Source organism: Eretmochelys imbricata, chromosome 3 (genome assembly GCF_965152235.1).
Source record: "Eretmochelys imbricata isolate rEreImb1 chromosome 3, rEreImb1.hap1, whole genome shotgun sequence".
NCBI classification, from domain to species: Eukaryota; Metazoa; Chordata; order Testudines; family Cheloniidae; genus Eretmochelys; species Eretmochelys imbricata.
The window spans coordinates 24,219,117-24,231,206 of NC_135574.1; positions in this window are offsets into that span (position 1 = coordinate 24,219,117).

The following is a 12,090-nucleotide window of genomic DNA, read 5'->3' on the forward strand; positions in this document are numbered from 1 at the left end:
GAATAGAATATAAGATTTATCTTATAATATCCATCCAAATTGTGTAAAGAAGCCCTCTCACCCATGAATATGGAAAATTTTTATTAATGCAAATTTATCCTTTGGGAAAATTTACTATGAGAAATAAATATATCCAGTAGTGTGTTTTTGGCAAGCTTGGGGAATGTGTAGGCAGAACAAACATATAATAGTAAGGAGGAGTACAAAAAGAGAGAAAAAGTGTTGAAATTCGGGAAAAATATAGGAGCATCAGATTTTAAATGAATGAACGTGGCAAACGTGTTTCAGTAGCAAAAAGAGAAAGCAACATTTTAATCTAATTTTATTTACAAGCAGGACAAAATTCCAGTGAGAACGCCTTTGTTTATTTCAAAAAGATGGAGGATACATTATCATCAATTGCAATGGGACCTTGGCCTCCAGGAGCTGAGAACTATATAAATATATAACAAACAGTCCCTGCCGCACGCTGCTTACACAACCATACTTTGTTTTGCCTTTCAGATAACAATTCCCCAGACACTTTACAAAGGTTAACTAATTAATACCTCTTATCCAGCAATTGTGAGACTTTTATTTCCTGTTTTACAGAGGTTAAACATAGGCACATACCAGTTAATTACATGAATTTCAAAAATGCTGAGTGAGCATTCACAGTCCCCATTGACCTCAGTAGTTCAGCACTTCCAAAAATTAGCCCATAGGGTTCTTGCCCTAGGTCACACTCAAAGTACCCCAGATTCCCAATTTTCAGTTGCACTTTAACCAATAGACTATGCTTCCTCCCATGCTTGTCAGTAATTTGGATACTGGGTTTTTCAAACACAAGGACTTTTTCAGTATTCTTGCTCATGATGTAGGCCATGATCTCATTTCAGATAAATAAGTATTTTCTTAAGAGGACAATATTTTAAATAACTTTGATGAATAGCAAATTACAATTCACTCAGAAAGAAAACTAAAAGTCTTTAAGACAAGAAGACAAAAAGATGGGTGGACCTAACAGTGGACAGTGGACCTAACTCTGTGAAATGCCAAGAGTCCTCAGCTCCTACTGAAGTCAATGAGAGTTGTGTGTGCACATGTGAGGTTAGAACTGGGATAATAACTATTACTTTCAACATTAGCAGAACATTTATGAACAGTTGGGGATGGGATTTTCAAAAACACTCTAAGCGCTGGTCTAACTCTGCTTTAATTAAAGTCAACTGGAGTTTACTATTCTAAGCACTTTTGAAAATGTGATCCTTAAACTTCAGACACTTCAATGTTCTTAAGACACATTTTAAAAAAAACCTAACAAGGTCCCCGATCCTACAAGAGAATCATGCAGACAGATACCATTGACTTCTGTTGGACTCCGTATGGTCACAAGAGTTACCCACACAGTTCTCTTTGCAGGATCAGGGCCTATAGCTTGACTTTAAAACCTCAGATGTGAGTATTTGATCCTCCAAAAAGTGGCAATCCCAACTGACTGAAAAGTGACAGCAGCTCCCCAATTCATTAAAACAACTGATCTCTAAGCAACTGGCTTCCTAGATGAAAAGACTTACGTGTGGAATTTACACCTACCCACCTTTTAAGTACGGATTTTATTACTTAGTGTTTTTCAACTGATATTTGGGAATGTCTTTTTAATACCCCTGTTAACAGAAGTTGAAAGGAGAATAGTCTATGTGGTTGGTCTTTAATGTCTGCTGGCCATTCCAATCAGAGGGAAAGGGCAAAGGGGAAAAAATAGCCTAAACTGGCTTATTTGGCTCAGAAAATGGAAGACGACAGATGTGATCAAAATAATAGAGACCTATTCAATCAGGAGAATTTCAGTGTCCAGTTCTACAGCTCCATTATTTCAGCTGTTTTTCAGACACCTGCAGTGATATCTCACCTCCTTAATTCAGTCTGGCATATTTCAAAGTTAATTTTGATATTTAAAAAACATTTGAAGACCAACAACAGTACCCATATTCCATTAAAAGCCTAGCCAAGTTATTTCCAAGGGATTCTCATATATTTTCCATGAAAAGCTTAATTTTTTTTGGTTAACATTTTTTATTGGGTTCAGATAGTACCTATTACTACGGCTATGATTTTGTCATGGAAATTTTTAGTATATTTCATGGCAGAGGTACAGGAAAAAGAACAATAAGCCACTTGAAGGTCACAAAATATTGTAGTTTTCTCTACATTAATATATACAGGAGTATAGTGGGGGGTGCTGAAAGGTGAGGTCTGGGCGTTGGGGTTGGAGAGTGAGCTTACACTTCAGCAAACAGCTCCGGTCCTGCAGGGCTAGACCCAGCTCCTCACTCCAGGCATTGTGACCTGGTTCATGAGATCACAGCACCCCTCAGGTAACCTCAGGTTTGGCTTGTCTGCCCCCCTCCCTTCTCCTCCAACCCCCATAGATGGAGACAGGGGGCAGACATGCCAAACCTGAGTGGCACTGCAACATTGTGTACCATCTTGCAACACCATTCAGTTTGGGGGCCTAATCAAATGTGTTTTTACAACCACTTCCAAGATTTCGTGGACTTCATTCAAATTCATGATTTCCATGACCTCTGTGACAAAATCATAGCCCTACTTATTACTTATTTAAATTGTGGTAGAGTCTACAGATGCCTACAGGGACCATGGCCCAGTTGGGATAAGGCATTGTACTAACAAGTAAAACATGTTTTTCTTCCATTAAAACAGCACACACTGCCTTGCATTCTGAATGGACAGTTTTCCAGAGCGACAATTGTCATCAGGATGTTCAGAACCTCTTTGCAGGGCTCACAACCAGCTCCAGCAGCTGAAGAAAAATCAAATTAAAAACAAAGATCTATGTTTATTTCAAGTCAATTTGTATATTCTTTAAATGCTACTTAGTAGTAACCTGAGTGGGTATGAACAGGGGGTGCTAACCAGTTATTCAGGCCAAATTTCAGCACATGCTGTTCTATTTTGCCTGCCTAAATTCCCTTTTCAGTTTCAACTGGAAAAGATAATCTTTACTTCCTGTCCTAAAACTGTTGTGTAGCATTGGTGTGTGCTGCTAGATAGTTGCCCTATTTCATCCCAGAGGTGGCTCCATTTTAGTGCTGGATGAAATGATCACCGGGGACATAGCTGGCATATCAATTTAATAGTTATAAAACTATTGATATCCTATGAAAAAGGGCAACGTATACATCTGAGATCATAAACACTAACAATAATTAGCCTTAATATAGTTTGCATGTTCAAAGAACTTTGCAAATATCAGGGCCCAAATTCAATGTAGTACCTAAACAAAGACTAAAATCCAATTTTTTAAGCAAAGCACTTAAGCACATGCTAAAGTCACATTGACTTCAACTGCAACCGTTTCACATTTCTTAGCTCTTTTTATCTGCTATGGAAATTAAGCATATGCCTAAAGTGAAGCATACATCCTTAAGTGCCTTGCTGAAGTGAGGCCTAAGAAATTAAACATGGCACACCATTGTGAAATAGACAGGTATGAAAGTATTATCCCCCTCTTACAGGTAGGTGAACTGAGACAAAGTCAAGTAACTTATTCAAGGCTACACAGTAAGTCGATAGCAGATCTGGAACTAAAGCCCACATCTCCTGATTTCTGGTCCTAAGTTCTAACTAGAGAATGCTGCCTTTTCACATGGTATCATTAGGCTCTTCCATTTTTCTTCCATGTTAAAATCAATACAAAGTCTAGGAAATGTTATGTTGTGAAGAATAGTGCCAGGTAATCACCAGGAAGGAATGTGTTGCCTAATGAGGCCACAATACAAGTTGGGTACTTGTGCTCAGATTGTTTTCAGCATCTTGCTCCTAGGGTTGTCACTTATCATGTTTTTCACCCTGACAATTTGTATTTTTGAAGGTTAAGTTCAGCGTGGCAAAATTTGTCATTTTTTTCTACAACCTAGCAAAGATGTGCATCGACTTTTTAATAATCACATGCTAGCCAATTTTTTATTCTTCTAAGCTTTTAACCTTCTTTGGGTCTCATACCCATAAGTTGTTGTACAATTGCAATATTTTTTTCAGATTTCCCACCAGAGCTCTGGTGATTCAGGACTCCAGTATTTTTCCTGCAATCTCCTAATGCCTGAATTGGTTCTTGCTAAGTCAGAACTCCCCGTGGCTGAGTGACATAGGAGGCACAGTTCCTGGGGGACTGGATTTTCACTGGCTGAAATCCTGGTCCCATTCAAGTCAATGACAAAACTCCCTCTTTACTATCTTATTCCTACCTTCATCTTGTCTCCTCTGGCTCCTACCCCTATTACTATCTTCCTCTTTCCCTGATTATCCCTCTTCTCTTATACTCATTATCTCATCTCCCCTTCCCATCCTCTCATCTCCTGTAGGTTTCCCCATTAAATTCATCTTCTCTTTTCTTCATCCTTCTGGATTTTCCAAGTAGAACATGCTCACAAATCACACATACATAACACATGCCAGTTCACCTGCACCACTGACTGAATAGCTCTTTGCTACAGCCACAGAAAAATAGAGTCACTTACTGTGGAGAGGAAGCATTTGATCACCACCTGGGACAGGATTTGTTTTGTTTTTTTCCCCTTGGCTGCAACACATGGGAAATCCCTAAAGCATAGGTTGGAGAATTAGTCTGTCCATAGATTTAGGGTTGGGGTTCAGCTGAGGTTCTCCACTCCGTTATTGACCCTGCATAAGCTACTGTTGCTTAGAGAAGACTCTGCTTTAATATGTTAAACTCTTTTCACTTCCATTTTTAAAACAACTGAGAGAATAGAAAGGACAACCTACCTGAAAAAATGCTGAACAGAACAGTGAGTGAAGCACATCAATCTGTCGCCTCAAAGGAAGTGACAATAAAATGGAGACCTGCAATGAAGAAAGGCCTGTAATCAAATTCATTCATTCCCTTCTCTTCTGTGAGCCCAGTATAGTATGGGCCACTAATTTCACCCTCAGTAATGGGCACACACCCCTACCAGGAAACCTGGGCTCTATTCCTACCTCTGCCACTGACCTGCTGCAGGCTGGTGGGCAAGTCACTTTTCTTCTTTGTGCTTCCATTTCTCCTCCCTCCCTTGTATCTGTATTGTATATTTGTATTGTAACCTCTTCAGGGCAGGGACCATCTCTTACTAGATATTTCTATGGAGCTCAGCACAATGGGTCCTTGATCACATTTGGGGCCTCTAGGTGCTACTGTAATACAAATAATAATTTGATAGACTGTAGACATGAACAGCAAGGAGTTAAATTTAACCTGTATTGTCCTCTAGGATGCTATGACAACATTCTTTTAACACTACCCAAGCCCCGTACAGAAACAATTTACAAAAGTACATATTGGCAAGTGGGACAGAAACAAACAGAACCAAAGGGAATATTTAATTTCCTTAACATTGACCTGCTCTGTCAGGCTCTGATACACATCCATCAATCTAAGACTCTTGTCTGAGATCTGATGCTCACTGACAAGCCGAAATTGAAATAACACGGATAGATATCTGCCTTTTGGAGATCAAAATGTACCAGTAACTGAATTTTCTAGGAAGTGCTTCTAGAACTTAATTATCCTAAAAGCTGCCAGGACCATTTAATGGAGAAAACAGAAGAGGGGCCTATACAATGCATATTAAATATATGTTAAAATGTAAATATAGTATCAAAAAGTAATTTAGCACTTATTTTAAGATAGAAAGGGTTTATACAACTTGTCAAACAATAACTAATAATCTTAACCCCCCTTTAAAGTTCCTAAATATTATGGAAGGCAGCGTGGGCCTACTGATAGGGCAAGTCACTGGAAGTCAGGAGACCTGTGGTCTGTTCCTAGCTCTGGCACTGGCCAGTTAGTGAGATACAGAGAGGTGAAGTATTTTGCCCTATCCGTAGAATGATGCTTACCTTCCTTTGAAATGAAAAGCACCATAAAGAAAGTATTAATTACCCCCTTTGTACAGATAGTGAAATGGAGTCTGCGACACTGAGTGACTTAACCAAGGTTACAAAGGGAATCAATGTCAAGCCCAGGATTAGATGAGTTCCTAGTACTCAGTTCTCTGATCAGCCATTTTGACAAAAAGGTGAGGATATTTTCTGTTGTATTAAATGAGAGAAAATATTTGTGGTTCAACTAATTAGCTGGAATCTAGACAAATTCCCAGTCAAAGTTTTGGGTTTATAGTTCAAAAGAACTGTTAGGAATTTTAATTTTAAAAAATCACTTACAAGCTCTAGATGACAAGCTTCATTTTACCTGTTCACAGTCCTGGGGCAGATAAGCTCCCTGTTTTCATTTCTGTCTCTCTTTAAAGCTTTGCCTTTCAGCCCAGAATACTAAAACAGTGACCACAGACACCTACTCCCCAAAATGGATTCTATTGTAAAATATAAAAACAATACAATTCAAATTACAGATAAATGAGTCTGATTTTGACTTCAGGGTACATTGGCTCAAGCCCTGTATTTCCCTTAAACCCTTCCAGGAGGATTTTTTTCCTAGATAAAAATCTATCATATATTCAAAATATTTTTGGCCTGTGTTATACACAAGGTCAGACTACATGATCTAATTATGCTTCCTGGCCTTACAAATCTATAAATATATGAATATTCACTTTTGCTGATGTATGTTTTCCAGGATGTTTTTGAAACTAGTTTATCACTTCAAGATTTTCCACCTGGTACAATGTAATGGGGGAGAGGGAGGGGGGAAAAAAAAGATCAAAAGGTCTATAAATGCGTCAAACTTTAAAATGCAAATCACCTGCCATAATGTTGCTGAGAACAAATCTTTCATTATCACCTTTCTGTGAAAGGTTCAAATTAGCTTGAATTAGTTGAAAAGAACAAGCAAAAGACAACAAATTTATCTTCTTGTGGGTTTTGTTACCTTTTAGATTTATTTGGCTAATTACACAATACTCTATTACTCAATTATTCCACAATGAATTCTTCAGGCAACCTATAAATAAATAGCAGTGATCACATAATGGTGTCATTACAGTTAACTGACAGATATGGCAATGTTGCTGAAGTGTTGATAACTATAGAAATGTTTATTTGTAATGCCAAACGAATCCTTATAAGCAGGACACGTTTTAATTATTACACTGTAGGCTAAAATAACTCTACCATTCTAAATCAATATATGACACTGGAAAATACAGACATCTTATATTAACTGTACATGTCAATGATCCTTTAAAAGTTATAATGAGCAAAGTATAAGGGCTAGGAATTTTTCTAGATGTCAGTCTTACAAACTTCTAATATTGTCTGTGACAAATAACATTTCTTTAGTATTTAGGGGTATATTCATGTAGAAAGAAAGGTCTTCTGCAAAATTCCATCCTCCCCCATCCCCAGCATCTACGTCACTTCCATGTCCTTCCAACTTACATTTTAGGCCCCAATTCTGCAATGAGCTACACAAAGCACCCCTGCTTCTGCGGCACATATCGCAGGATGGGTATCTTTATTCCTTACTCAGTTCAAAAGGTTTAAACTTTAAAGTTTAAAATGCTGAAACACTGTAAATACATTACTACAACAGAAGGAAATCTACATATATTTCAGAATTTTATGGAAGCAACCATTACTGTCATTTGCATTACTAAAAATGCCACTCCTTTCTGAGGCCAGCAAGTTAAAAGCTGTTGTGCCAGCAATGCATGAGTTATGGAGCCTTTCCTCTCCGGGTTACCAATTCAAATCCAACCAAGGTTTGCAGTGATATGACTGAAAGTGATCTCAATGGACTTCTTATTGCATAGAGATCCCTGTCACAAAAATCAGTACTCTAACTGGTGCCACTGGTAGGCTTAACAGAGAATTCATGGTCATGGATGGAAACTGAATCATCCTTCTGCTCTTAGAGCTGGCCTTTTTCGGGTGGGGAAGAGGCACGTTTATGGGAGAATGTGGGAAAACGTAGTATGGCTACTTCCTGTACTGTCCATTTTACATATAAACTAGGGCTGTCAATTAATTGTAATTCACTCAGGTGATTAACTCAAAAAAAAATAATCGTGATTAATTGCAGTTTTAATCACACTGTTAAACAATAGAATACCTATTGAAATTTATTAAATATTTTGGATGTTTTTCTACATTTTCATATATACGGTATTGTGTTGTAATTGAAATCAAAGTGTATATTATTTTTATTACAAATATTTGCACTGTAAAAATGATAAACAAGAAATAATAATTTTTCAATTCACCTCATACAAGTACCGTAGTGCAATCTCGTTGTTGTGAAAGTACAACTTAAAAATGTAGAAGTTTTTATGTTACATAACTGCACTCAAAAACAAAACAATGTAAAACTTCAGAGCCTAGAAGTACATTCAGTCCTACTTCTTGTTCAGCCAATTCCTAAGACAAACAAGTTTGTTTACATTTACAGAAGATATTGCTGCCCTCTTCTTATTTACAATGTCACCAGAAAGTGAGAACAGGCATTTGCATGGCACTTTTGTAGCCAGCATTGAAAGGTATTTGTGTGCCAGATGCACTAAAGATTCATATGTCCCTTCATGCTTCGGTCACCATTCCAGAGGACATGCTTCCATATTGATGACGCTCATTAAAAATGTGTTAATTAAATTTGTGACTGAACTCCTCTGCTCCGTTTTACCCTCATTCTACCATATATTTCATGTTATAGCAGTCTCAGATGATGACCCAGCACATGTTGTTCATTTTAAGAACACTTTCACTGCAGATTTGACAAAATGAAAAGAAGGTATCTATGTGAGATTTCTAAAGATAGGTACAGCACTTGACCCAAGGTTTAAGAATCTGAAGCGCCTTCCAAAATCTGAGAGGAACAAGGTGTGGAGCATGCTGTCAGATTTCTTTAAAGAGCAACACTCTGATGTGGAAACTACAGAACCTAAACCACCCAAAAAGAAAATCAGCCTTCTCCTGGTGGCATCTGACTCAGATAATGAAAATGAACATATGTTAGCCCACACTGCTTTGGATTGTCTTTGAGAAGAACCCATCATCAGCATGGACACATGTCCCCTGGAATAGTGGTTAAAGCATGAAGGGACATATGAATCTTTAGCACATCTGGCACGTAAATATCTTCCGATGCGGGCTACAACAATGCCCTAAGAATGCTTGTGGTCACTTTCAGGTGACAGTGTAAACAAGAAGTGGGCAGCATTATCTCCTGCACATGTAAACAAACTTGTTTGAGCGATTGGCTGAACAAGAAGTAAGACTGAATGGACTTGCAGGCTCTAAAATTTTACATTGTTTTATTTTTGAATGCAGTTATTTTTGTACATAATTCTACATTTGTAAGTTCAACGTTCATGATAAAGAGGTTGCACTACAGTATTTGTGTTAGGTGACTTGAAAAATACTATTTATTTTGTTCTTTATAGTGCAAGACTCATAATCAAAAATAAATATAAAGTGAGCACTGTACACTTTGTATTCTGTGTTGTAATTGAAATCAATATATTTGAAAATGTAGAAAACATCAAAAAAATTAAATAAATAGCATTCTATTAACAGTGCGATTAATTGCATGATTAATTTTTTTAATTGCCCGATTAATCACAATTAATTTTTGTAATCGCTTGACAGCCCTAATATAAACTAAGTACATGTCTTTGCCTAAGGCTATTAATCCATTCTGAGCACTTAATTACATTCATGAAAAAGTAGTATTCTCTCTTTTCTTTTTTATAGGTAGTTATATTAATTTGTATGTAATTTAATCTGAGTTTAAAAGTGCATGTGTAAACATTTGAATCACTACAAAGCAAGAGCAAAGAAGGTGATATATTGTGCCCAACATTTATCAAAAGAGGGGTTGGCTAGCATGGTGTTCTTTATGAGGGATGGGACCACTGGAAATTATTCCCCAGCACTCTTCATTTGTTGGAACCTGGATTTGTTAACCCTCTGGGGAGGCTGAAACCCCATTTTTTCCTTGGGTTTTTGAGGAAAGGGTAGGCTGAGGTCTTGAGCGTGGGTGTTGTAGAGATTTATGGTGGTAGCAGTTATTCACATTGTGCTTTTTAAGTCATGGGATAGGCACCCACAGTGCAATATATTTTGTATATAATGGAAGAAAAATAATAAACAATATTCACAAAAGTATACAGATAACAGTTAATGTGATGGACCTCATGACTTTTTAAAAAATAAGAAATATTCTATATAAAACAGAATAGTGCAAGGATTTTTTTTAAAGGAAAATAACTATATGATGGTGCACGTTCCTTGTTCTGCTATCAGCCCTAAGCACTAGAAACACGAGACTAGCATGTCCACTTGATATGGATTTCTCCTTCAGCCTGTCCACATGGAAAGGAGGAATGCCCCTGTTGTATTATCATAGATGAATTATATGGGCTAAAGATGTTAACATAACCCTGTCACTGTCCAACATTAAACAGTTGTAAACAAGGTTCAGGATGTGGTATACAGCCTGCTTAGTACCATGCAAACACACCATTAAATCATTTTAGCTTTTTATTAAAAGGTACAGAGAAGAAAGAAAAAAGAGCATTTGAAATGTAAAATATTAAATAGGGCTTTCATTTTAACTTTCCTTGTTCCCCTTTTTCCTTAACTGGAGAGAGTTTTTAGAAGGAAACACCCTTGTTTGACACTCTGTTAGATGGTATCAAGGATAGTAATAATTGTCCTTTTGGGGAAAAAAGAGAGAGGATGGACCTGTCATTGCTGCTGTTAAAATCCAATCCCGTTTCATCCCAGGTGGTACTTGGGATTTAGCTGGAGCTGGTGGAGGTGACAATGTTGTCTGGGTCCCTTTCTGGCCTGGACATCTCTCAGGATCAGGATGAAGAAGGTCCCAGGAGATGGTGGGGGTGGCAGTCATGATGGTGAAGCTCACTCCAGTAGCCAATATTTCTCCTTAAAGGCCCCACAAAGGGGACAGTGGGCAGAATAGCCCATCCCCTCATTATTTTGTTCACCAGGCCTAGTTTCTGACACAGCAATTTTGGTTCACTGATTTCTGGTTCCACATTTTTCTTATTTATCAAGAATGATCTTAAAGTAGTCCTTGAGTTATCAGTAAGCCTTTTAGTTTGGACTAATTCAGTCTCTCATCTTTTCCCATCATATTTTATCATAGGTTACTGTGACATCTTATGAACTTGTACATACTTTTTAGTTGAGCCCACAATTAGAGTAAATTTGTAGGCCTCAACATTACAACCTTCCCCTACCCTTCCAATCCTAGGACTCTACTGGTGTCCCTCTGCTAGAGCTCCACAGAGTTTTGGATATATGGCTAGGCATGTGATTAGACAGAACAGGGAATGAGCTGCCCTCTGTGACACCAACTGTGCAGACCTGCTGAACTGCTGCATGCAAATCAGTCAGGAGTTTCTATTGTTTGTAACTCTGGGCTGCCTACTGGCATGAATCCTGTGAGAGCTGTAATGCCAGCATGTACAAGTAGACTGCGGAGAGATACAGGCTTTTGGACAACAGAAGTAGTTATAAAATGTTCAGCTGCAATTTGGCAAATTAAATTGTGAAGCCTGCTCTCCTTATGCACAGTATCTAAAACCAGGGTTTTCCTCACCATATGCCCATCTGTGTATATCCTCAGGGTTCTGCGTAAGGAAAGCACTGTTTGCAAAAGGAAACAGTACACATCGCATAAATCATATAGATTACAGGAGATCATCAGTTATATAAAGAAAGGGGTCTTGATCATACCTGCAGATGCAGGTACAACTCCCATTGACTTCACTGGAAGCTGCGTGCATGAATCTATGGGATGATGATATACCAGGTGTTTTCCCATAGCTGTTCTTACACTCAGTAGTAAAATGCATGGGGCACAAAACCTCACCTAGAAGCTGTTGTCAAAGCAAATATTTTCAGTGATAGAAGATAGTAAAATTAAGATCTATTGACTCTACAAGCAAATATCTGTGCAGAAGATCTGGAATAAATACTGGGATATGTGCACATTACAATTATTAAATTATATTATAGTAGAACCCAATCTACCAATGAGGCAAGGATTCTATTATGCTAAGTACTATACTCACACACACGACAACATGGTATCTGCTCTACATGTACTGA